The following is a 24,078-nucleotide window of genomic DNA, read 5'->3' on the forward strand; positions in this document are numbered from 1 at the left end:
AAAAAAAATTTATCCTCAGAATAGATCATCATATTTATAGAACACTGCAGTAAGGGCTTTAAAAATCATCAGGTAAGAATGAATTTAATCAATTATATCACAAATTTTTATCACAAAAAATTACTACAGTCAAAACAGGTTCTTTTTGTATACATGTTTCCCATAGAAACATCAGAATCACTGGTGGCTTTTGTTATACATATAGACTCGGGCTTGGGACTCTAGGTTTTACAACCATGTCAGATGATCCTTGTGTATGTCAAATTTTGAAAATCACTTCTGAACAGGAGTTAACAACACTGCTTTGTTTATGTGAAGCTAAACTCTGTGCTTCTTTCAGAGCTGATACAACATAGACTAGTTAAAAAAGTTTGCAATAAAATTCATATCTTTTTATAGTTTCCCTTAATCTTGTCCTTGAAAAGGGGGAATGCAAATCTGGTGATTATAATATAGTTATTGAGGTTATACTTCATACCACTATATGACATTTCTCAGAGCCTAAAAAATCCAATGGAAGAAGGGTGAACAGAAATGGTAGGTTTTCAGCAGATTACTGTTTTGTTCTGGTGAAAAATTTATTTCCATACTTCATGTCTTTGTAATTTACAGTTCATACAATGCATTGAAATATTATACATTAATTGACTAACTTGTCATTGTGTCATTCATCTAATTACTGAAAGCATATTTTGTGCTGGACACTCTGCTAAGGCAAAAGCTTATAGCATCTCATTAAAACCTCAAAACAAGCCTTGAGGTAGGATTTATTATTTTACCTATAACACTCTGATAATTACTTAAAGTGTGAGTTAGCCAGGTTAAGCCCCTTGCAGAGGTCACATAAGTAGCAAACTGTAGTCAGAAAATTGAAAGTAAAAATGTGCTTTAAATATTTAATATATAAAACATAAAAATATTCAACACTGACTAAATGCTTTTACATGTTCTTATAATAAAACAATTTAGAGATATCATAGAGAAACATTTCAATGTAAGAATAATTAAATATTTGCTGGAGACTCATGCAATAATGATACATTTACCATTTAATTATTTCAAATTAAACTATTTTGAGAAAACAATCTGAATTGCAGAGAAAGTTTAATTACAATGAAATATCATATACCTTTCATTTACACTTATTCCTGGTGGTATTTTGGGACATTTGCATTCTCTACTTATAAATAGGTGTATAAGTTTTTTATTTTCTAATTCTGATTATTATTTGGGGGTGTTGGTAGCAGAGGCCATGACCTTCAGCACCAAGCACGTCAGCACATAGCTCTTGATATCCAGACACCTTCCTACCTTTCCTTCTAGGAAGAGAGCTGCCATCCCTGCCTCTCCCTCACTCCCATGGCTGTTCCTTCCTTCAGCTCTGGCTCCTGGTCCATCACTGTAGTAAACATCTGCTCAGGAAGGTCATCCTTGGCCTCCTTGCTTACAACTACAGTGAGATCTCTGGGTGTTTACCATCAATGGCTCCTCCCCTCTCTTCATTGTTCACGGCGTCTCCTTGCCTCTGAAAACCCATGCTCCCCCTGTACTGCCACCCCTTAGAGTTCCTCACGGCTTTTCTTCTTTGTACTGTTAAGCTGAATTAAGTCACCTCAACACATGATACTGTTACTGTGTATACACAGCTTTCTCTCAGATACATAAACCTCACACGGATCCCTTTGCCTCAGGATAATTTCAATTTAACAGATGTTGACTGAGTGCATTTTACGTGCCCAGCATGGGGACTGAGCCAAGAATAAGAGAAACAATGGTACCTGTCCCCCCAAGCTTGGACTTTAGTGGAGATAATTGTAAGTGTGATAAGCAGTGAACTGTGATCAGTATCATATCATCTGTGGTTTTCCTAGTTTGAAGTGGTTACTGGAAAATGCTTGTAGCTGTGCCCTCATGTCCATTTTCTCCTTCCGCCATACTCACAGAACCTTTACTTGTCTGCTGTGTACATGTTTTCCCAGAATACTCATGGCAATTTCAGCTTCTCTTACGGCTGTATATGGTAATTTAATAACTTAAGAGCTATTTTTTTTTTTTAAGTAGAAGTGGTTAGTTCTTAAAGGAAGGACCTATTCTTCTAGCTATTCTCTAATTCACTTTGATTACAAATGATGATGGCACACTATCTTGGACCTTGGGCTACTCCTTATATTTGGGCTGCTCCTTATATTTGGTTGAGCTTATGATAGAAGGGTTCGGGGTTACAGTTCTTTTTTAGGGGAATACTATCTTATTTTATTTATTTTTGAGATATATCCATTTACAATACTAGTTTCAGATGTACAGCACAGTGATTATATATCTTTATAGATTATATTCCATTTAAAGTTATTATAAAATAATGGCCATATATTCCTGTCCTGTACAATATATTGGGCTACAGCTCTTTATGAAACAAATTTCTACTCTACTAGTTGTGGATTACCAATCCTAGAATTTATATGAGATTAATTTATTTAAATTGTCTATGCATCTTTTTTTATATTTCTCACAACTAAACCTAATCCTAACTGATACAGTTAATCTAGTATTGCTTTGAAAGCAGGAGCCATAGCTTGTAAATAATTTTAATTCAGGAAACAAACACAATTTTAAGAACATAGCAGATGTTCACCCAATTCATTTAAATAAATAAAAGACAGTATTTAGAGAAGGAAAACACGAAAGCACACCATTCAAAAAATACTAAGTCACCCAGAACACTTGATGGAACATTGGTCAGGCAAGAAAAGATAAGAGCCTGGTATCAAACCACTGAGTTGTTTGTGCAGCAAGAGCCTGATTCTGCAGAAGTGGGAGGAATTGATCTCATCACGTTAGCTTGTCAGAGAATGTATTGTTGGTATAGCAGAGTCAATAAAAAGCCTCTATACATCACTGAGTGAAGAATATACAGGGTAATCAATGCTGTTGAGAAAGATTATTCTGCGTAATAAGTGGTTGCAAAGATGACATAGTGAAACAGATTTCCCTGGTTCATATCATGGATCTACCACTAACTCATATATAAATGTGAGCAATCCCTCAGTCTTTCTGAACTTCACCTACTATGTGTGCAAAAAAATGGATATTAAAAACCTAAATTTGCAAGGTTCTTATAAATACCAGTGAGATCAGGTATGTAATGCATGTTTTACAGAGCTCAGCATAATGAGCTCTCAATGTATAATAAACATTGCTTGAATTTTATAGAAAAAAAATTTTATAGAGGGGTGATATCTGTTGCTTATGCAATGCCATCTTCAGAGATTATGGTAGAGGAAGCCCTCTGTGGTCTACTGAAAACGAAAGTAAAGTTGCTTAGTCGTGTCTGACTCTTTGCAACCCCGTGGAATGTAGCCCACCAGGCTCTTCCGTCCCTAAGATTCTCCAGGCAAGAATAGTGGAGTGGGGTGCCATTTCCTTCTCCAGGGGATCTTCCCGATCCAGGAATCGAACCCAGGTCTCCCGCATTGCAGGCAGACGCTTTAACTTCTGAGCCACCAGGGAAGCCCTCTGTGGTCTATTCAGTTCAGTTCAGTCGCTCAGTCCTGTCAGACTCTTTGCGACCCCATGAATCGCAGCACGCCAGGCCTCCCTGTCCATCACCATCTCCCGGAGTTCACTCAGACTCACGTCCATTGAGTCAGTGATGCCATCCAGCCATCACGTACTTGGTAGTCCCCTTCTCCTCCTGCCCCCAATCCCTCCCAGCATCAGAGTCTTTTCCAATGAGTCAACTCTTCCCATGAGGTGGCCAAAGTACTGGAGCTTCAGCTTTAGCATCATTCCTTCCAAGAAATCCCAGGGGTGATCTCCTTCAGAATGGACTGGTTGGATCTTCTTGCAGTCCAAGGGACTCTCAAGAGTCTTCTCCAACACCACAGTTCAAAAGCATCATTCTTTGGCGCTCAGCCTTCTTCACAGTCCAACTCTCACATCCATACATGACCACTGGAAAAACCATAGCCTTGACAAGACGGACCTTAGTCGGCAAAGTAATGTCTCTGCTTTTGAATATACTATCCAGGTTGGTCATAACTTTTCTTCCAAGGAGTGTCTTTTAATTTCATGGCTGCAGTCACCATCTGCAGTGATTTTGGAGCTCCCGAAAAATTAAGTCTGACGCTGTTTCCACTCTGTCCACATCTATTTCCCATGAAGTGATGGGACCGGATGCCATGATCTTCGTTTTCTGAATGTTGAGCTTTAAGCCAACTTTTTCGCATTCCTCTTTCACTTTCATCAAGAGCCTTTTTAGCTCCTCTTCACTTTCTGCCATAAGGGTGGTGTCATCTGCATATCTGAGGTTATTGATATTTCTCCTGGCAATCTTGATTCCAGCTTGTATTTATTCCAGTCTAGAGTTTCTCATGACGTACTCTGCATAGAAGTTAAATAAGCAGGGTGACAATATACAGCCTTGACGTACTCCTTTTCCTATTTGGAACCAGTCTGTTCTTCCATGTCCAGTTCTAACTGTTGCTTCCTGACCTGCATACAGATTTCTCAAGAGGCAGGTTAGGTGGTCTGGTATTCCCACCTCTTTCAGAATTTTCCACAGTTGATTGTGATCCACACAGTCAAAGGCTTTGGCATAGTCAAGAAAGCAGAAATAGATGTTTTTCTGGAACCCTCTTGCTTTTTCCATGATCCAGCAGATGCTGGCAATTTGATCTCTGGTTCCTCTGCCTTTTCTAAAACCAGCTTGAACATCAGGGAGTTCACGGTTCACGTATTGCTGAAGCCTGGCTTGGAGAATTTTGAGCATTACTTTACTAACATGTGAGATGAGTGCAATTGTGCAGTAGTATGAGCATTCTTTTGCATTGCCTTTCTTTGGGATTGGAATGAAAACTGACCTTTTCCAGTCTGTGGCCACTGCTGAGTTTTCCAAATTTGCTGGCATACTGAGTGCAGCACTTTCACAGCATCATCTTTCAGAATTTGAAGCAGCTCAACGGGAATTCCATCACCTCCACTAGCTTTGTTTGTAGTGATGTTTCCTAAGGCCCACTTGACTTCATATTCCAAGATGTCTGGCTCTAGATGAGTGATCACATCATCATGATTATCTGGGTCGTGAAGATCTTTTTTTGTACAGTTCTTCAGTGTATTCTTGCCACCTCTTCTTAATGTCTTCTGCTTCTGTTAGGTCCATACCATTTCTGTCCTTTATCGAGCCCATCTTTGCATGAAATATTCCCTTGGTATCTCTAATTTTCTTGAAGAGATCTCTAGTCTTTCCCATTCTGTTCTTTCCTCTATTTCTTTGCATTGATTGCTGAAGAAGCCTTTCTTATCTCTTCTTGCTATTCTTTGGAACTCTGCATTCAGTTGCATACATCTTTCCTTTTCTCCTTGGCTTTTCACCTCTTTGCTTTTCACAGCTATTTGTAAGGCCTCCCCGCAGACAGCCATTTTGCTTTTTTGCATTTCTTTTCCATGGGGATGGTCTTGATCCCTGTCTCCTGTACAATGTCACGAACCTCATTCCATAGTTCATCAGGCACTCTATCTATCAGACACAGGCCCTTAAATCTATTTCTCACTTCCACTGTATAATCATAAGGGATTTGATTTAGGTCATACCTGAATGGTCTAGCAATTTTCCCTACTTTCTTCAATTTGAGTCTGAATTTGGTAATAAGGAGTTCATGATCTGAGCCACAGTCAGCTCCTGGTCTTGTTTTTGTTGACTGTATAGAGCTTCTCCATCTTTGGCTGCAGAGAATATAATCAATCTGATTTTGGTGTTGACCATCTGGTGATGTCCATGTGTAGAGTCTTCTCTTGTGTTGTTGGAAGAGGGTGTTTGCTATGACCAGAGAATTTTCTTGGCAAAACTCTATTAGTCTTTGCCCTGCTTCATTCCGCATTCCAAGGCCAAATTTGTCTGTTACTCCAGGTGTTTCTTGACTTCCTACCTTTGCATTCCAGTCCCCTATAATGAAAAGGACATCTTTTTTGGGTGTTAGTTCTAAAAGGTCTTGTATGTCTTCATAAAACCATTCAACTTCAGCTTCTTCAGCGTTACTGGTTGGGGCATAGACTTGGATAACTGTGATATTGAATGGTTTGTTTGGAGACGAACAGAGATCATTCTGTCGTTTTTGAGATTGCATCCAAGTACTGCATTTTGGACTCTTTTGCTGACCATGATGGCTAGTCCATTTCTTCTGAGGGATTCCTGCCCACAGTAGTAGATATAATGGTCATCTGAGTTAAATTCACCCTTTCCAGTCCATTTTAGTTTGCTGATTCCTGGAATGTTGACGTTCAGCCTTGCCATCTCTTGTTTGACCACTTTCAATATGCCTTGATTCATGGACCTGACATTCCAGGTTCCTATGCAATATTGCTCTTTACAGCATCACATCTTGCTTCTATCACCAGTCACATCCACAGCTGGGTATTGTTTTTGCTTTGGCTCCATCCCTTCATTCTTTCTGGAGGTATTTCTCCACTCATCTCCAGTAGCATATTGGGCACCTAATGACCTGGGGAGTTCCTCTTTTGGTAATGTATCATTTTGCCTTTTCATACTGTTCATGGGGTTCTCAAGGCAAGAATACTGAAGTGGCTTGCCATTCCCTTCTCCAGTGGACCACATTCTGTCAGACCTCTCCACCATGACACGCCCATCTTGGGTTGCCCTGCAGTCATGGCTTGGTTTCATTGAGTTAGACAAGGCTGTGGTCCTAGTGTGATTAGATTGATTAGTTTTCTGTGAGTATGGTTTCAGTGTGTCTGCCCTCTGATGCTCTCTTGCAACACCTACCATCTTACTTGGGTTTCTCTTACCTTTGGCGTGGGGTATCTCTTCACAGCTGCCCCAGCTAAGCACAGCCACTGCTCCTTACCTTGGATGAGGGGTATCTCCTTATGGCCACTGTTCCTGACCTTCAACGTGGGATAGCTCCTCTAGGCCCTCCTGCGCCTGCGTAGCCACCGCTCCTTGGGTTGCTCCTCCCTGCCGGCCGCTGGCCCTGGCCTCTGGCGTGGGTGGCTCCACCCAGCTGCTGCCCCTGGGCTCCAGCGTGAGGTGGCTTCTCCCGGCCGCCCCTGACCTCGGATGCGGGGTGTCTCCTCCCGGCCGCCGCCCCTGACCTCCGACACAGGGTAGCTCCTCCCGGCAGCCACTGACCTCGGACGCAGGGTAGCTCCTCTTGGCCGTTCCTGCGCCGTCGCAGCCTGGCACTCTAGGCCACTGCCCCCAACCTCGGACATGGGGCAGCTCCTCTCGGCCGCCCCCTGTACTCAGTGCACTGGCTTGCACCCGCAGAAATACAGAGGTCCCACCAGTCTTCTGCTGATGAATATGCTTCCATTAACCCTGAAGCAGGAAACGAACTTGTGATTTTATTTCTACAGGGAGACTCTTTGGGGTTTGCAGGTTGTCATGGCATCTGGACCTATCATGTTGATTCCCACGTGTTTGGTGGAAAACAAGAATGAGTAGCTGTCTGTGAACCAGTTAGTCTTAAAAATTCTTTACAAGATTTCTCAGCCTGTGGTGGTTGTGACTGTTGTTGGACTGTATCATACAGGAAAATCCCACTTGATGAACTGTTTTGTAAGAGAAAAGCTTGGTGAGTGAAATCCTGCAACAGAGGTTTCACGTAGTGAAATCCTACATGATCCCAGCTGAATCTCAGCTTCTTGCCACTCCTCTAAAGGCACAAGAAGAGAGACTCCAAATTTCTTATTAAATACACCTAATTTTAATTCTCACCAGCAAAACTGAAACCTGAACTTTTTCTGTCACCAATCCTTACTTCAATGTTTCTTATTCTGATAAAAGGAAAATTACCCCTGCTCCTAGAAATGGTTTTCTTCCTTGGTTTCTGAATCCCTAGGTTCTGAGTTTCTTCCTACCTTGTGTTTCTTTACCAACCTCCGGCTTTTCTTCTAATAATCTGTATTGTAGATCCCTTCAAGACTTGGCCCTGGGATCTTTTGTCTCTTCTATTTATATTTTCAAAATGGTTTCATCAATCTCTGGACTTTAAATGTCCAGAGAATTTTATTGTGATACCCCTCAAAGTGAAATTTCTTGCCTTAATATTTCTTCTGAAATTCAGACACATAAGTAGAAAAACCACCTAATTTTTTCTTTGGGAAAGATATCCACTTATACTTGTCATTTTCAGCATAAAGTCTTGGTCAATCTCTACTCCTAAATGTACTTTCTACTTTCACATTCTTTTCAATTGCATACCATCAACCTCCCAGTCTCAAGCCCCAAATGTTACATTCCTCCATTAGTTTATTTCCCAGATCCAATCCACATATCAGTCTTCTTTTTACTCTCACTAAATATATCTTGAATTCTTGAATCTTTCTCTTTCCCTCAATTTTTATTTTACTACCCTAGACTAAGCCATCCTCGTCTTTTTGCCTGAAGCTTGTTTTTTTTTTTTTTTCCCCTGAAGTGTCCTCTTTGCTTCTTCTTTGACCTTCCTAATAAACTCTTTTTAAAATAATCAGTGATCTTTAATTTAGTTACTCTGGATACCTCCTTAAGCTTGCATTATAGCTTAACGAAATCCATGCTTCTCAGAAGCCCACTCTGATCCTAATCTTCCTTATTTCTCCAAACTCATCTTTCTGTAATTTATTTTTTATTGAAGTATAATTAATTTACAAAGTTGTGTTACTTTCTGTTGTAAGTGGAATGATTCAATTAGATATACATATACATTCTTTTTCGTCTTCTTTTCCATTTTGGCTTCTTACAGGATATTGAATATAGCTCCCTGGGCTTTATAGTAGGACCTTGTTGTTTATCCATTCTATAATATTAATATATATAATAGCTTTCATCTGCTAACCTCAAACTCCCAATCCATCCCTCGCCACTCCTTTATCCCTTGATATCTATATCTTTATCTATAAGTCTGTTCTGTTTTATAGATGAGTTCATAAGTTCATCTGTGTCATATTTTAGATTCCATGTATAAGTGATACCATTTGTCTTTCTTTTTTTGACTTACTTCACTTAGTATGATAATCTCTATTTATGTTATGGCATTATTTCATTCTTTTTTTTTTTTAATGGATGAGTAGTACCTCTTTATATATATATAAATGAGTCAGCTCTTCTCATCAGGTGGTCAAAGTGTTGGACTTTCAGCTTCAACATTAGTCCTTCCAATGAACATTCAGGACTGATCTCCTTTAGGACGGACTGGTTGGATCTCCTTGCAATCCAAGGGACTCTCAAGAGTCTTCTCCAACACCACAATTCAAAAGCATCAATTCTTCAGCACTCAGCTTTCTTTATAGCCCACTCTCACAGGCCTGAAACCTAAGTAGGTAATTAATAGATAATTATTGAATAAATTGTCTGATTTATTCTTCAGACTATTTTAAGTTCTTGATCTAATTAAAATGCATTTAACTAGCTTAACTTCTTTAGGGAGTCATGATTGTTGAACAGTTAAAAAATAAAAACTTTCTTCCATATAGCATGCCCTTTCTCTCATCTAGTACACTGTTAGGCCACATGGGCATGCATAGATATTTCCTCACACTGGGAAATGAAATTAGAATTATGAAGAAACCAAACTTATGTGAAAGAATTTAATTGTTAAAGATATGAGTGGTTAGATGGTACACAAAAGTAAGCATCCTTGAAGTAGAGAAAGCACCATGCTCTATTCTAGGGCACCTACAATCCTATGAGTCTAATATCGTAACTCCTGGGCTGCTTACATTATCTGCTGTCACTGAATGTTGCTTTCTCCCCTTCTGCTGCAGGTTTCCATCTGGGATCCACAGTGCAGTTTGAAACTAAGGGCATCTGGATGTGGTGTGTGCCCTACCCCTCCAAGGAGAGCCACATCCTGGTCCTTCTGGACACTGAGGGTCTGGGGAATGTAGAAAAGGAATTTTTTTTTATTGAAATATAGTTTATATATATATATATATATATATTCAGATTATTTTCAACTATTCTTGCCTGGAGAATCCCATGGACAGAGGAGCATAGCAGGTTATAGTCCATAGGGCCACAGAGTCAGACATGACTGAAGTGACTTAGTGCGTGTAAACACACACACACACACATATATATATGAAAGTGAAAGTGAAAGTTGCTTAGTTGTGTCTGACTCTTTGTGACCCCATGGACTGCCCATGGAATTCTCCAGGCCAGAATACTGGAGTGGGTAGCCTTTCCCTTCTCCAGGGGGTCTCCCAACCCAGGGATAAAACCCAGGTCTCCTGCATTGCAGGCGAATTCTTTACCAACTGAGCTATCAGGGAAGCCCCATATATATATTATACATATTATATATATATATATATATATATATTATATATGTATATAATATATATAATGTATACATATGTAATATGTATAATGTATAGTATACATATTATAATATGTAATATGTAACTTATAATATGTAATGTGTATATATTATATACATATATAATCTATATATTTTATACATTTATATATTTATATTTACATATATTTATATATATGTAAAATTACATACCATGTCTTCATAAACCAATTATCTGTTGATTAGGTACTTGGGTACTTGGGTTGTTTCCATGTCTTAGATATTATAAATAGTGCTATTATGAGCTTTGAGATGCAAACATCTTTTTGAATTAGATATTTCAAGATATATGCCTAGGAATGGTATTGCTGAATCATATACTAGCCCCAGTTTTAGTTTTTTTTTTTAAAGAAACCTCCATACTGTTTTCCATAGTGCTTGTACCAATTTACAATTCCACCAACAGTGTGGAATTGTAACTTTTCTCCACATTTTCTCCAGCATTTGTTATTTGCAAACTTTTTGATGATAGCCATTCTAACCGGTGTGAGATGATACTTCATGGTAGTTTTGATTTGCATTTCTCTGATACTTAGTGACATTGAGCATCTTTTCATGTGCTTTTTGGCCATCTGAGTGTCTTCTTTCTGGAGAAGGAAATGGCAACTCACTCTAGTATTCTTGCCTGAAAAATTCCATGGACTGAGGAGCCTGGCAGCCTGCAGTCCATGGGGTCGCAAAGAGTCAGACACGAGTCTTCTTTGGAGAAATATCTATTTAGATCTTCTGCCCATATTTTGGTTGGAATGTTTGTTTTTATGATATGAGTTGTATGAGCTGTTTGTATATTTTGGAAATTAAGTGCTTATTGGTTGCAGTATTTACAAATACCTTCTCCCAGTCCAAGGGTTGTCTTTTCATTATGTTTATGTTTCTTTTGTTGTGCAAAAGCCTTTAAGTTTGATTAGGACCCGTTTATTTATTTTTGTTTATATTTCTTTTCCTTTGGGAGATTGATCATGTATGGATGTGAGAGTTGGACTATAAAGAAGGCTGAGTGCTGAAGTGTTCATTGGAACGACTGATGTTGAAGCTGAAAGTCCAATACTCTGGCCACCTGATGAGAAGAACTGACTCATTTGAAAAGACTCTGATGCTGGAAAAGACTGAGGGCAGGAGGAGAGGGGGACGACAGAGGATGAGATGGTTGGATGGCATCACCAATTCGATGGACATGGGTTTGGGTTGACTCTGGGAGTTGGTGATGGACAAGGAGGCCTGGCGTGCTGCGGTTCATGGGGTCACAAGGAGTCAGACACGGCTGAGCAACGGAACTGAACTGAACTGAACTGGGAGATTGGGCCAAGAAAACATTGCTATGATTTCTGTCAGAGAATGTTTTGCTTATGCTCTCTTACAGGGGTTTTATAGTACCATGTTTTATAGGTCTTTAAATGATTTTGAGTTTATTTTTGTATAAAATGTGACAGTGTTCTAATTTCATTGGTATACATGAGGCTGTCCAGCTTTACCTACATGAGTTTTTAAGGAGACTATCTTTGCTCCTTGTATATTCTTCCTTTCTTTGTTGTAGGTAATGAGCCATAGTTGTATGGGTTTATTTGGGGGCAATTTTTTTTCCATTGATCCATACGTCTGTTTTTGTATTAGTACCACACTGTGTTAATAATTGTATATTTTAGCATAATCTGGAAGGGTTACATCACCAGCTTTATTTTTTGTTCCCTCTATATCCACATTAGTGAGAGGTTTTTTTTTTTTACATCATGACTGGATGTTGAATTTTATCAAACACTTTTTTCTGTATCTATTGAGGTGATCATGTGGATTTTGCCATTTTAATTACAATGTATCTTGGTAAAAGTCTCTTTGGGTTCATCTGTTTGGAATTCTCTTTCCTTCCTGTACCTGAATATCCGTTTCCTTCTTTAGGTTTGGAAAAATTTCAGCCATAAGTTCTTCAAATGCTTTTTAAATCCTCCTTTCTCTTTCTTTTTCTTAGATCCCTACTCTGGGTAGATTGGCATGCTGTATATTATCTTATAATCCCATATATTGCCCCCCCACCACCACTTTTCTGTCTACTGTTCTGACTGGGTGATTTTCATTATTTTATCTTTCATATCACTTACTTTTCCTTTTGTATTATTTAGTTTGCTATTTATTGCTTTTAGCTTAGCTTTTATCCTGGTAAGTGAGTTTTCTAATTTCAGCTGGTCCCTCTTTGTAGTTTTTAGTTTTTTGTTATAGGGGTCTGCATTTTTATTGGTAGCCTTTCCTGATTCCTTCAGCATTTGTATTGCCTCCTTTTTGAACTCGGGGTCTGGTAGACAGTGAAACAAAGAATTTCACTGTTTGTTCTTTCAGGGGAATTCTCTTGATCTTTTAATTGGGAGTGGTTCTTCTGCTTCTTCATTTTACTTTTCTCTGAATGAATGAGAACTTCAATGAATTGAGAAGAATTCAGAATTCGGTTATCTGCTGTGGTCTAGAAGGGCTGTTTTTATGTGGGAGAATTCCTATGTGGCCGGCATGAGTCTAATGTTTCTGGTGAGAGTGCTGTTCTTAGCCCTGGTGCCTGCCTCATCTTTCCTCAGTGAGTGGGGCCCATTAAAGGGCATGTGATTAGTGTTGTGAACAGAGCCTGCACTGGATGTTGAGTGTGGCCTTCTCTGCTCTGTGGTTGTCATGGCCCTGCTGGGGGCAGAGTCTGCTCCCCAGTTGTTGGAGATGAAGCCATCTGTTTCTGAGACATGGCCTGTGTTAGGAGGGGCTGGGAGAAAAGCCACTGAGTATTCCTCTGCTGGACCTATCCACCAGGGAGTACACTCTGTGGTTCTGCCTGCCACCCACTGTGGTGGCTTACAGGGTACACTGTTCTTGGCACTGCTCCTGGCCCTGCCTCAATTGTGGAGATGCAGGCTATCAGCCCGGGCGCCCCTCAGGTGCTGTGCTGACGAAACCAGCAGTGCAGATCTGTCACCATAGATGTTCTGAGGTCAGGCACCGGGACTGCTGTCGTCACATGCCTGGACCTGCTGGGGAGGCGGTGGAATCAGCCCAGATTCCAGGTCCCCCCTCAGTGTGCAAGCACCCATGACACTCACAGCTGCTGGCATCAGACCCACCCCAGCCATGGGAGCACTAGTAATCTACTTGGATGTCCCACAGGTGCTGAGTTTACAAGCAGTGTAAATCCACAGATCACAGGGCTGCTGGGACAAGGGTCAGATTTCATCCCTGCCTCTGCCTGTGGTCAACTCACAGGTACTGATGGCTTCCCAGAGCTCTTAGAGGTGGAGGCCACCCACTGTGAGCAGGCAGAGATTGTGGCTGTGGTGGCAGGCCCTATGCCTCTATATCCAAGCTGTAACAATAGGGCTTCTATGGGGGATCTGGGCTCCACCCTGCAAACATTCTTGTTTTCAGCTCGTACCACATTCCTGCCCCTTCAGGCTGTGTCTATGAGCCAGTCCCAGTCTTCTCCTCAAGTCTGTCCACCGAAACCCGAGTTTCCTTACCCAGCCTCTGTGCACAGGAGCCAAGGCGTATCTTGGGAGGGGGAGTGCAGTGATGGGCACGGACCCTCTGTGCTGGTCTCCCTCTCTTCTGCCTGCTGCAAGCTTGCTGGTGCTCTCTCCTCTGAGCCTCTAAACCTCCCTATCTGTCCCAGTTGATCTCCTGGCTGGTTAAGGGTGTTCCCAGGGTGAGGGAACATTTCCTCTTTCACAGCTTCCTCCCAGGGCTGCAGTTCCTATCCTGATTCCTTGTTTTCTTTCTTCCTACTTGGTTATGTGGTGATCTTTCTTACAGTGTTGATTGTATGAGATCTTCTTTCAGGGTTCAGTAGGCAGTCTGCCAGAACTGTTCCACAGTAGATGTATTTTTGAAGTGTCTATAGGAGGGGGTGAGCTCCACATCCTTCTATTCCGTTATTTGTTCTCCCTCGACGTATTCATTGTTTTTATTTGATATGCTGCTGCTAAGTCGCTTCAGTCGTGTCCGACTCTGTGTGACCCCATAGACGGCAGCCCACCAGGCTCCCCCGTTCCTGGGATTCTCCAGGCAAGAACACTGGACTGGGTTGCCATTTCCTTCTCCAATGCATGAAAGTGAAAAGTGAAAGTGAAGTCGCTCAGTCGTGTCCGACTCTTAGCGACCCCATGGACTGCAGCCCATCAGGCTTCTCCGTCCATGGGATTTTCCAGGCAAGAGTACTGGAGTGGGGTGCCATTGCCTTCTCCATAATGATTATCAATTTCATTGCTTAGGTTCACCGCTAATATGTAAACCCTTTGAATATATTGTCATCTTCATTGTATTTGTTTTTCAAGTGTTTTAAAATGTTTGTAAATACTATCAGATAGTCTTCTTGAATGTATTCACTATCATATTTACCTGCTTTTTATAACTAATAAAGATAAGTAGTATTTAGTAGCAGTACATACACATTTAATTTAATTAGATCTATTCTGAGCTTTCAGTTGTGACTAGCATAGTATACATCGTGACTTACTTTTTGTTAAATGAATATGTGATGTTGCTTATTATTGAACAATGAATTGCTTAAAGGCACTCTATGTTGTTTTTTTACTCGTACTATCTCATTTTATCCCATTCAGGAAAAAAAAAGGAGGCTCTTTGTGGAATGTATTATCAGAATTCCTTTTTAGATGAGGAAACTGAGGTCACAGGAAATGTCAGTGTAATTGACAAAACTCAGATTTTACTTTTAATTCTGTTTTCAAGGTTTTTTCCTTTGTATCAATACTTTATTATCTGAAATAACAAATGGAAAACTGATTAAAGAAATAAGAATGAATTTCTGAAGAGAAGACTGCTAGTGTTTGCTCTAATATGTTTTCCAGGGTGATCTTTGCCCTAGCTGTGCTTCTGAGCAGTACTCTAGTATACAACAGCATAAGCACCATCAACAATGATGCACTGGAGAAACTGCAGTATCCTTCCCAGTTTTATTGAGAAATTGATGAGAATGGAGACCAAATTGGATTTCCCTTCCCTGTGGCTGAGTTGCCTTTGTAGAACAGTGGGGACCAAGGGCAAAGGAGAATGTTTATAATCATTTTTATGAGGAAAATGTGGGAATTGTGGGTAGAAACTTCTTTTTCCTTAAACAAGTCCTAGCTATATGTCAGAGCTCACAGAAATCACCAGGGCCAAGTCCTCTCCAAATTGGATGAAGTAGAAAATTCCAGAGTTTATGAATTTCTTTCCAGACTTTATCTGGGCTGTACGGGATTTCACCCTGAAGTTGAAGTATGTGTTTATCCTATCACAGAAGATGAGTACTTGGATAACACCTTGAAGCTGATTAGAGATATCAGAGCATGGCCTAGGCAATGAGTAGTCAAGTAGAGGGTGGGATATACTAAATACTGTCCATCATCTCTGGGGTTGCGTTTATATTTGAAACTAGATCAAGGGCCATAGAAATGGTGACTACAATCTAGGTTGTTATTCCTTGATAAGTTCTAGTGACTACAGTTATGCTCACCCAAGAAGAATAGGGCTTAACAAAGTGAAATTATTCAAAACTAGTTTGTACTGAAAATAATTTGTACATTAACATTCAGATACAATAGGAACTAAGACTTTTCAAGAACCAGATGCTTGCTTCTCCCTTCAAAAGCAGAAGAGACATTACTTTGCCAACAAAGGTCCGTGCCGGCGTCCAGCCCCAGTGGATCCAGGGAATTCGAAGTGGGGATGGCGTTGGCGAGGAAAACTTATTTATTTATTAATATAAGATTAGATTAGGAAGAAATAGTGTAGTAGGAAAATTAAGTGGAAAAAGAAGGCTGAATAACTTGGTTTACATGGGAAGTCAATAAAGTTCCAGACAAGGAACTTGCACCATCTACGTTAGGCCACCGGCGTCCTCTTGAATATTGGGGGTGCCCCGCCTTGGGCTCCCCCTCGCGTGGATCTTAAAAGCCGGGACAAGTAAGTAGACATGGTGAGCCTCCACGCCCCAGATGGCAATTCAGCCAGAAATTAGAGAGGAGACATGGGGGAAACCAGTCCAGCGACTGGCCCCATCCTCTATTGTTCAGAGGGCCTTTTATACTTTTGATAAAACATGGAAATCAATGGGTAACACAAAGTTATGCAGCGTTGGCAGTCCGGACTCTTATCAAAACCAGGCTTTTCTCTCTGCATACCTAATTGTATACATAAGTCTTAGGTGATTTACATCATCTTCTGGCCAAAAGGGCCAATTAACATTTTACAGCCTTTTTTCTGATAAGGGTTTGTTAACTAGAAGACTTATTTGTGTTGATCTTCCCAAAGTCCGGTGCCACTCTCAGAAAGCACTAAATAAAGTTACATTCTTACATAGCAAAGATACAGCAATTTATAACAAGTAAAAGGAGTACAGTGATTTATAACAAAAGAAAAGTAATTAACTCAAAAGTCTAGTGTTGCTAACATCAAAACTACTATATATCTTTTTCTACATCCCAATTACATTGATTAACATCCTCCCAGGTGCCTAAAAGATAAAGAATATGGAGGCCTGGCAGCAATCATTGAGTCAACAGTGAAATCCTGTCACGAATATGATTTTTAGCTCTTTAGAAAAGGCTCTGTATCTTTAAGATGCTTTTAAGCTTTGTGCCTCTCGAAGTTGGGGTGCTGTAAGCAATTCACAAGCTGTAAGAGGTCTGGGGGAACCTGTTAGGCAAGCTAGAGAGCTATCAGAGGGGTTTTAACTGAAACATCCCTTTCAAATGCAGAAGACTAAAGCCCTGATTTGACTTTTTCCAGAGAATATTAGAAGAGTGAAAAAGCAGGCAGATTCTTATTTTTGGGAGGGTGGATGCTCCGGAAATTCCAGGGGGAAAACCTGAGGTCTAATTAGCCTTGCCATCAGAGCTCTGCCACATGACCTTGTCATGGGTGGAATTCCTCACGCTGGCTCGCGACAGGTCCGTCTAGTCAAGGCTATGGTTTTTCCAGTAGTCATGTATGGATGTGAGAGTTGGACTGTGAAGAAAGCTGAGCGCCGAAGAATTGATGCTTTTGAACTGTGGTGTTGGAGAAGACTCTTGAGAGTCCCTTGGACTGCAAGGGGATCCAACCAGTCCATTCTAAAGGAGATCAGTCCTGGGATTTCTTTGGAAGGAATGATGCTAAAGCTGAAACTCCAGTACTTTGGCCACCTCATGCGAAGAGTTGACTCATTGGAAAAGACTGATGCTGGGAGGGATTGGGCACAGGAGGAGAAGGGGACTACTGAGTATGCGATGGCTGGATGGCATCACTGACTCAATGGACGTGAGTCTGAGTGCTTCGGGAGTTGGTGATGGACAGGGAGGCCTGGCGTGCTGCGATTCATGGGGTTGCAAAGAGTCGGACACGACTGAGCGACTGACTGAACTGAACTGATTTGAGTTGAGAAAAACAATGACATAATTGTTAGGCATAAAATAATAATGAAAGATATATTTCCATTAGTTTTTATTCTTGTCAAGGAAGGGTATAACTTTCTAGAGTGTGAAAAGGAAGGACATAACTTTCTAGAGTGTGGCTAGGAAGGCTATAACTTTCTAAAATGTGGATAGTTGTATCTTCTACAAAAAGTGACTTTAAACCTTAAAAAACCTGATGATCTTTCAATCTATACTTTTTCATTATTTCTGATAACAACCAGATCTTTCATTTTATTTTCCTCATCATATTCTTTTTATTCTAACATATTTAGTCACTTTTTAGTCATATTTACTTACTTGGTCACTATTTTAAATTCGTAAGTTATTGTAATGAATTGCATTTAAAGGTGGGTTAGTACTTGAAAAAAGTGCTGTGTTTATGGAGTAGTGGTAAGTTCTTCAAATTACATTTAGGTTCCTTTTAGTCTTCAGAGTTTCTACCCAAAATGGCTAGTCTTATTTGTATTATGTGAGTTCAATCAATGAAGTTTTCCTTAACTGAACACGGTATCTATGTCCCATGTTAATCATTACTCCATTACTTTTGTTTGTAGTTCCTCTTCATTTTGTTCTTGAGGTTTACTTCCAAGATGAGCTGGAGTAAACCAGAAATTGATATTTGATTTTCATTCATTAAATCTTTTATTTGATAAACATCGAATGAACTGAGTACCATGTGTATTTCTGTGCATTGAAGATGTAAATTTCTTTACTTGGAGCTGCTGTTTCCTAAAATTGCTCTCCAGGGATATGCCATTCATGTGAGTTTGATTTTTAATTTTTATGTATATGTTAGAGGAGTTCTATGAGAATAGAAGACTCCAAAGTTTAAAAAAATCCCCCCTCATAAAAATTTTAGTTGCCTTATACCAAGACTCTGCTGTTTTCTTTCTTCTTTAGGTCAGAATTCCAAAGTTAAAAATTCCAACATATCCAGGGAGTGTATCAGGCATCTTTTTTCCAAAATGGAAGTGTTTCATCTTTGACCAGCCAGTACATGAAAAGGAATTCCTAGCCCATATTGAGGAAATTTTGGAAAGCCAAGTGGATCCTAAATTCAAGGAACAATCAAATAATTTCTGTTCATGTATCTTTATTCATGCAAGGACCAAGATCCTCAGGGAAGGGGTGAAGTTCACTGGAAATGGTGAGTTTCCTTTTTCAAAATTATATTTCTGTGTGGCCTGTTATGTGTTGACTATTTATAATATATTTTCTTTAGTAGTTTTGCTTCATTATATGTAGAAGTATGTAGTGATTTTAAAAAGTGTCATGCCTCAAAGATAAATATGTAAATGTTTTAGAAGTTCTTTGTCTTTATGGGATTAACAAATTCCTTTCCAAAACCCTTGTCACTGCTATCTGGGGTTGCTGAATTTAAGACAAATCTCACCATTGGTAATAAAATCATTAACTGGGTATGAAAATAGAGTACATTGTCTTCTCAGGGAAAGTTCTATACTATGTCTTTTTCTCAAGGAGACTTCTTAAGAGTTTAAATCAGTCCAAAATAACTATTAGTTTCTGAGTCCCTGAAAATCCATGAACAGTTTAGGAATTAGGAATAAACATTATTTTTATTATCCTGTAGAATTTATTTGTGCAGTTTATATTCTTCTTTTAGTTTGTGTTAACTTGAAATAATTTTTCTCAGATACCTCTAATTATGTTAGATGAAGATAGATATTTAATATTTTTAATATTATGAACTAGAGAATAATAAAGTGTTAAAATGAAGGTGATGACAGTGGAAATAATTAGGTGTGTATGTGTGTGAATGTGTGTGTCTGGTTTAAGAATTGTAATTTCACAACCTTGAATCTCACTGAGTGAGAACTTGATATTTATTCATATTTCTACTTTATTCAGGGCTGGCTACTCTGGTGGTAACTTAGGTGGATGCCATTAATACTGGAACAATTCCTTGTTTGGAGAATGCAGTGACAACCCTGGCCCAGTTGGAGAACTTAGCAGTTGTGCAGAAGGCAGCTGAGCACTACAATGAGCAGACGACCCAGAGAATGAGCCTCCCTGCAGACACGCTCCAGGAGCTGCTGGAGGTGCACGTAACTTGTGAAAGGGAAGTCATTGTCATCTTCATAGGGGTGCTCCTTGAAGGATGACTGATAGAAACTCCAGAAGAACCTCATGGTACTTTGTCTTAGTATTTGTCCTTTTTGATTCTTGCCCTTCTAGAGTGATACCTGGGGTTTATCTGCTATTCAGGGAAAAGTAGTCTGGATTCTCATAAGAGAGAGAGAGAGAATGCTAGAGGACTATTTTTCCTACTTTTTCCTTAAAGCTTGGGAAAGTTTTCAAGATGTCTCTGATTTATCAAGCAAAAGTAGCATTGAGCATTGATTTCTCCTTTAGTGATCGTGGCATGGTTCCAGAACTCCTCTAAGTCATTCCTGAGATGGTTGTTCGCTGGGTATAATCATTCCTATTCCTAGATAGGAGACAGAGGTTGACATAGTTGGATGGCATCACTGACTCCATGAACATGAGTCTGAGCAAACTTCAGGAGATAGTGAAGGACAGGGAAGCCTGGTGTGCTGCAGTCCATGGAGTCACAAAGAATTGGACACGACTGAACAACATTCCTTGATACTTGATTTCCATGTGCAAACTTTCTTAACAAAAGCAAGTTTGTTATAATTACTTTCTTTATTAGTTGTCTTTCTATTTACTTTCTTTATTAGTTGTCATTGTTTTATCGAAGACAGAGCCATGGGATGCTATAGCTACTAGAAATGATAGAGAATAGATAACTGCAGTATTTCACAGATCATACTCTTGCAGAGGTTTCAGTATGTGCATGCATGGTTAGTCTTTTCAGTCGTGTCCTACTCTTTGTGGTCCTATGGACTATAGCCCACCAGGTTCTCCTGTCCATGGGATTCTCCGGGAAAGAATACTGGAGTGAGTTGCCATGCCCTTCTCCAGGGGATCTTCCCAACCCATGGATTGAACCTACATCTCTTATGTTTCCTGCATTGGCAGGTAGGTTCCTTACCACTTGTGCCACCTGGGAAGCCCACAGAGGTTTCAGAGTTGGGAATAAACATCTGTATTTTGGCTACATTGCTTGTCTGGCTCCACTGGAGTGGTTTTTTTCATGAGGACCACCTTAGACCAATTCTTCTACCATATTCATCGGAAATTTATCTTCTCTGTTCCTTGCTTCTGGTGACATTCCTCTACATTTACCCAGTTCATTTCATTTCAGTTCAGTTCAGTCGCTCAGTCGTGTCTGACTCTTTGCGACCCCATGAATCGCAGCACGCCAGGCCTCCCTGTCCATCACCAACTCCCAGAGTTCACTCAGACTCACATCCATTGAGTCAGTGATGCCATCCAGCCATCGCATACTCGGTAGTCCCCTTCTCCTCCTGCCCCCAATCCCTCCCAGCATCAGAGCCTTTTCCAATGAGTCAACTCTTCACATGAGGTGGCCAAAGGACGGGAGTTTCAGCTTTAGCAACATTCCTTCCAAAGAAATCCCAGGGCTGATCTCCTTCAGAATGGACAGGTTGGATCCCCTTGCAGTCCAAGGGACTCTCAAGAGTGTTCTCCAACACCACAGTTCAAACGCATCAATTCTTCTGTGCTCAGCCTTCTTCACAGTCCAACTCTCACATCCATACATGACCACAGGGAAAACCATAGCCTTGATTAGATGGACCTTAGTCAGCAAAGTGATGTCTGCTTTTGAATATATTATCTAGGTTGGTCATAACTTTTCTTCCAAGGAGTAAGCGTCTTTTAATTTCATGGCTGCAGTCACCATCTGCAGTGATTTTGGAGCCCCAAAAAAGAAAGTCTGACACTGTTTCAACTGTTTCTCCATCTATTTCCCACGGAGTGATGGGACCGGATGCTATGATCTTTGTTTTCTGAATGTGGAGCTTTAAGCCAACTTTTTCACTCTCTTTCACTGATCAAGAGGCTTTTTAGTTCCTCTTCACTTTCTGCCATAAGGGTGGTGTCATCTGCATATCTGAGGTTATTGATATTTCTCCTGGCAATCTTGATTCCAGCTTGTGTTTCTTCCAGCCCAGTGTTTCTCATGATGTACTCTGCATAGACGTTAACTAAGCAGGGTGACAATATACAGCCTTGACAGACTCCTTTTCCTATTTGGAACCAGTCTGTTGTTCCATGTCCAGTTCTAACTGTTGCTTCCTGACCTGCATACAGATTTCTCAAGAGGCAGGTCAGGTGGTCTGGTATTCCCATCTCTTTCAGAATTTCCCACAGTTTCTTGTGATCCACAGAGTCAAAGGCTTTGGCATAGTGAAGAAAGCAGAAATAGATGTTTTTCTGGAACTCTCTTGCTTTTTCCATGATCCAAGAGATGTTGGCAATTTGATCTCTGGTCCCTCTGCCTTTTCTAAAACCAGCTTGAACATCAGAAAGTTCACGGTTCACGTATTGCTGAAGTCTGGCTTGGAGAATTTTGAGCATTACTTTACTAGCGTGTGAGATGAGTGCAATTGTGTGGTAGTTTGAGGATTCTTTGGCATTGCCTTTCTTTGGGATTGGAATGAAAACTGAACTTTTCCAGTCCTGTGGCCACTGCTGAGTTTTCCAAATTCGCTGGCATACTGAGTGCAGCACTTTCACAGCATCATCTTTCAGGATTTGAAGCAGCTCAACTGGAATTCCATCACCTCCACTAGCTTTGTTCATAGTGATGCTTTCTAAGGCCCACTTGACTTCACATTCCAGGATGTCTGGCTCTAGATGAGTGATCACACCATCATGATTATCTGGGTCATGAAGGCACTTATAAAGAATAAGGAAGGTTTCTTGCTGCAGAGTGAAGAGGCATCTACTAAATACTGCCAGGCTAAACTTGATCTGCTTTCAAAGGCCCTAATGAAAAGTATTTCAGAAGGAAGTTTCTCTGTTCCTGGAGGGCACAAACTCTACAGGAAAGCAATGGAAAGGTTACAATGAGACTATTTCCATGTGCTCAGGAAAGGAGTGAAGGTGAGGAACAAGGGGAACATGGGGAGCCTACAGAATAGAGTCGAGGGGGTCTCGTGAAAATCTGAGAGCAAAACACCAAGTGTGGGTAATGAGAGAGCATGGGGATATCATGACAGCTTTAGTGTTTAAGGCCCACTACATGGTATTTATCCCTGAGGAGAAATGTCCATCCCCCACCCCACCGAAATGGATTTCTAAAATCACAAGAGACAGAACAGAAATTATTCATTACTTCATACAACAAAGTAATATTTTATGTCCCACGTGCTGAGGATTTATGATGCAAAGTCAGAATCTTTGTATTCAAGGCTGGGTCAAAATGCAAGAGGAAGTCAAATAAATAGACAATTGCATATAGAGGGATAGCACTTTTTGTAACTGTGATCCCAGGCTTCACTGATGGTGATAATAAACCTAATGATAATAACACACCAGAGTATATTGAACCATTATTGCTTAGAGGCATACTGCTAAGCTGTTTCTCTAAACATTTTAATTTAATCCAGGTAAAAATGTTCCATAATGCTTATAAAAATCTACTTTTATAGATGTTACAGATCTAGGAGGCACAGGATGGCTAAATAACTTGCCTAAAGTTACACACCTCACAAGAGGCAGGAGAGAACAGCAGCGTGTATTAGAGTCTGATTTTTCACATTGGACACATGGTTTAGGAAAATTCCCTGGAAAAGGAGGGGGATATAAGGTGAAATATTTGTACATGTTGTTCAAGTTGAGATGTTATTCAAAGGGAAGAGCCCCAAGTAAATGTGCAAACATATGAGATTGTGAGTTTGTACAACTGCAGGTAATTCTGACTCCTTGATACCTGGAGCAGATGAAAGGAAATATCACTGGGCAGGGGACTGGAGGGTTGCCATTTCCTACTCCAGGGGAGCTTCCCTAGCAGCCGAGCAAAATTCACACCCTAATGGTGTGTGAATGTTAGTAAGGTTGGGAACGATTCTTCCTCTCACTGTCCAGATCTAACTTAGAAGATATTCTCTGCTGTAAATATTACCCTTTGATGATCTAATGCTGCCGCTGCTGCTAAGTCGCTTCAGTTGTGTCCGACTCTGTGCGACACCATAAACGGCAGCCCTCCAGGCTCCCCCGTCCCTGGGATTCTCCAGGTAAGAACACTGGAATGGGTTCCCATTTCCTTCTCCACGATGATCTAATAAGAGAGAATAATTACATGTGTCAAACAGATAATTTAACAAAGTTCTTATATATAAAATCTGATTTTTGAAAAAATAAGAATTTTCAAACTGCATTTTCCTCTCTTACTTTCCTTTGTTTTAGGTTCAAATCAA

The 24,078-nt window shown here is 40.3% G+C and overlaps 1 pseudogene; it reads left to right on the forward strand.

Moving 5' to 3' along the window:
• The first annotated feature begins 236 nt into the window (after nucleotides 1-236).
• LOC120856541 lies at nucleotides 237-19,890 on the forward strand (annotated as a pseudogene).
• The last annotated feature ends 4,188 nt before the right edge of the window (nucleotides 19,891-24,078 follow it).

The sequence above is a fragment of the Oryx dammah genome, unplaced genomic scaffold (genome assembly GCF_014754425.2).
Source record: "Oryx dammah isolate SB20612 unplaced genomic scaffold, SCBI_Odam_1.1 HiC_scaffold_28, whole genome shotgun sequence".
NCBI lineage: Eukaryota > Metazoa > Chordata > Mammalia > Artiodactyla > Bovidae > Oryx > Oryx dammah.